We start from the raw sequence: 3,420 nt of genomic DNA on the forward strand, positions 1-3,420 counted from the left end.
TGAAGATCAGGCTGGTCTCGAACTCACAGAGATCCGCCTGCCTCTGCCTCCCGAGTGCTGGGATTAAAGGCGTGCGCCACCACCGCCCGGCCAGAAATCATACTTATTTGACTTACTAGGCAAACAAAAGAACAAGTATTGAAAAACGTGACAAAAGGATGTTCATCATGGTTTTTATAACAGTGAGCCGTATTTACTCGTACAATAACCCTAGTTCATACATATTAGAATACCCCAGAGCCTTAAAACCAGACGTATGAACTCTGAATACACTTTAATAAAGTCAATCTGTTGTCTACCCCATGCTTATGCAAGGCGTTAGTACCAGATGAAACTACGCATAAAGCACACAAGACCACCTATACAGATCCACAAGTGGGAGGAATTATTAAGTGAATGAGGAAAATGTTCACAAAAACCTTTATAAAAAAGAAAGCAACTCTCTTTCTATGGAAATTACTCAATTGTATGAGAACAATACACATCTACAAGAAAAACTTGTAGAGATCAAAAATAACCAAACACTTACCCCTAGGCAATAATGCCTTTTATTTTGTTTTTGTGCTTTTCTACAATTTCCAAAACTTAATGTTACTTTTATTATTTAGGTTAACAAGTAAAATTTCACTTATTTTAAATTATATTTATTTATGGTATATAAATGTGACATTTAAATAATGTATAGATACTGGCAAAAACAAAGTTCTTGGCTGCATGTATATCCTTATGAAGGTGTTGGATCCCCTGGAACTGGAGTTACAGACAGCTGTGAGCTGCCACATGGGTGCTAGGAATTGAACCAGAGGCCTCTAGAAGAGCAGCCAGTGCTCTTAATCACAGCCCCCAAAGCACACGTTATATACACACACACACACACACACACACACACACACACACACATTGTTGTTGTTGTTGCCAATGATTTGGAGAAAAGATCTCATTAAGTTCAGGCTGGCCTCAAATTCACTATGTAACTGAGGATGACCCTGAACTTCTCATTATCCTATCTCCACCCAAAGTGCTGGCATTTATGGGCATATGCCATGACACTAGGATAGTTGTCACCTCCCTTCTTTTTTGAGACAGAATATGTAGCAGAAGTTATCTTCAAATCCAAAATACTGCCTTGGCCTCCTAAGAAAAAGCATAGATAAACAAGTTTGATCAACCTAAGGATTTTTCCCCTGATTGATTGATGGGTTGATTGATTGATTGATTGATTGAGTATTCAGTGTTCTGAGAAGAGGACCCCAGATCTCATTACAGATGGTTGTCAGCCACCATGTGGCTGCTGGGAACTGAAGTCAGGACCTCTGGAAGTGCAGTCAGTGCTCTTAACCTCCAAGTCACCTCTCCAGTCCGACTAAGGTTAATAAAGTCTTGCATCCTATACAGCTTGACAACTGTATAGAATAGGCAAACATCAAACAGCTAAACTGTTGTTCTCCTGTAATCTTTGTATAAATATTCTCAGAACTCAGCAGATTGAGATTAGAAATTTGAGGCCAGCCTGGGCTACACAGAAAGACTGCACTTCGCCCCCCCCCAAAAGTAGCTTTGAGTTCCACGCCTGTCTCAAAAATCCAAAAGAAGCCGGGCGGTGGTGGCGCACGCCTTTAATCCCAGCACTCGGGAGGCAGAGGCAGGCGGATCTCTGTGAGTTCGAGGCCAGCCTGGTCTACAAAGGGAGTTCCAGGACAGGCTCCAAAGCTACAGAGAAACCCTGCCGGGAAAAACAAAAAAAAACAAACAAACAAAAAAAAAAAAATCCAAAAGATCAGTACAAATCCTATAGAAGTCACTGAGGCTACACAGTTGCATAATGCATTAACAAACTAACCTGTCAGAGTAGATATTGAAACTGTTACCAACTATTGTCAACATACAGTAGATATGTCAGCGTAATTACCATACAAAAACAACCCAGCTATCCCTAAAACTGAGACATGAATTATTTCCCCTGCCTATTACCTTTTTTTTTTTTTTTTTTTTTTTTGGAGACTGGGTTTCTCTTTGTAGCCCTGGCTGTCCTGAAATTCACTCTGTAGGCCAAACTGGCCTCAAGCTTATAGATCACAGAGATCCACCTGCCTCTGCCTCCTAGAGTGATGGCATTAAAGTTGTGTGCCACCACCACCTGGCCAATCACAACTATTTTTAGACAATGTATCTCATTCCCAGAGAATCGAAGAACAGCCATGATTTTTTCTAAAATTTTGTGCAAAATCCTTGCTGGAGAGAAAGGAAAAAAGGGGGGAAGCTTCTAATTCTTAAAATGAGTATCTTATTCTAAGAGACACCACTTTTAAGGCAAAAACTAACAAACGGGGGCTGGAGAGATGGCTCAGAGGTTAAGAGCATTGCCTGCTCTTCCAAAGGTCCTGAGCTCAATTCCCAGCAACGACATGGTGGCTCACAACCATCTGTAATGAGGTCTCGTGCCCTCTTCTGGCCTGCAGGCATACAGAATATTGTATACATAATATATAAATAAATAAATATTCTTTTAGAAAAGTAAAAAATGTTAGGGGGAAATTATCATTAAATATGTAACATATGCAACCTTTTGTTTTACTTCCATATTTGTATTAGAAACAGGAGTTCCAATGAGAGAGAGAGAGAAAGAGAGGAATCAGCCAGAAGGTGGTGGTCAAACCTTTAAATTCATCACTTAGGAGGCAAAGACTAAATTCCAGGCCAGTCTGATATAAGACAACCAGGGCTACACAGAGAAACCCATCTGTCTCTGTCTCCATACACACATACACAAGCAAACAAGTAAATATTTTAGAAAAGAAATCAAATATCTAATTGGTTAAATTTATTTGCCCCACAATAGACAGGATATCCATGGTTCTGTTTTGTTTTATTCTGTCTCAAAGGTCTCTCTCATCCCACTACCACCCCAGCAACAAAGAGGGTCACATTTTCTTCATCAGATAGGTTAAGTTCTCATATTTCCAGGATCAATAGGGCCATTAAATTTTAAGTAGTTGCGGGAAAAAGAAATATTTTTTTTGTTTTGTTTTTCGAAACAGGGTTTCTCTGTGGTTTTGGAGCCTGTCCTGGAACTAGCTCTTGTAGACCAGGCTGGTCTCGAACTCAGAGATCCGCCTGCCTCTGCCTCCCGAGTGCTGGGATTAAAGGCGTAAACCACTAGGCCAGACACGGGTATACAGCTGATATCCCAGCACATAGGAAGAGGATCAGGAGTTCAATCTTTCGGACTCTGAGGGCCAGCCTGAGCTGTAAAAGACACTGTGTCAAAAAAACAAAGCCAGATTGGGGGAGCCTAGGCAGTTTGGATCCTCAACTTACTAAACCTGGATGGAGGCGGGCGGTCCTTGGACTTCCCACAGGTCAGGGAACCTTGATTGCTCTTCAAGCTGATGAGGGAGAGGGACTTGATCGGGGGAGGGG

General features: G+C 41.3%; 1 protein-coding gene across 5 annotated transcripts in view; it reads right to left on the bottom strand.

Moving 5' to 3' along the window:
- The window catches only part of Larp4 (La ribonucleoprotein domain family member 4), a 62,781-nt gene that overhangs the window by 47,232 nt on the left and 12,129 nt on the right, over positions 1 to 3,420 (bottom strand). The window lies entirely within an intron of this gene.

The sequence above is a fragment of the Microtus ochrogaster genome, chromosome 15 (genome assembly GCF_000317375.1).
Source record: "Microtus ochrogaster isolate Prairie Vole_2 chromosome 15, MicOch1.0, whole genome shotgun sequence".
In the NCBI taxonomy this organism is placed as follows: Eukaryota; Metazoa; Chordata; class Mammalia; order Rodentia; family Cricetidae; genus Microtus; species Microtus ochrogaster.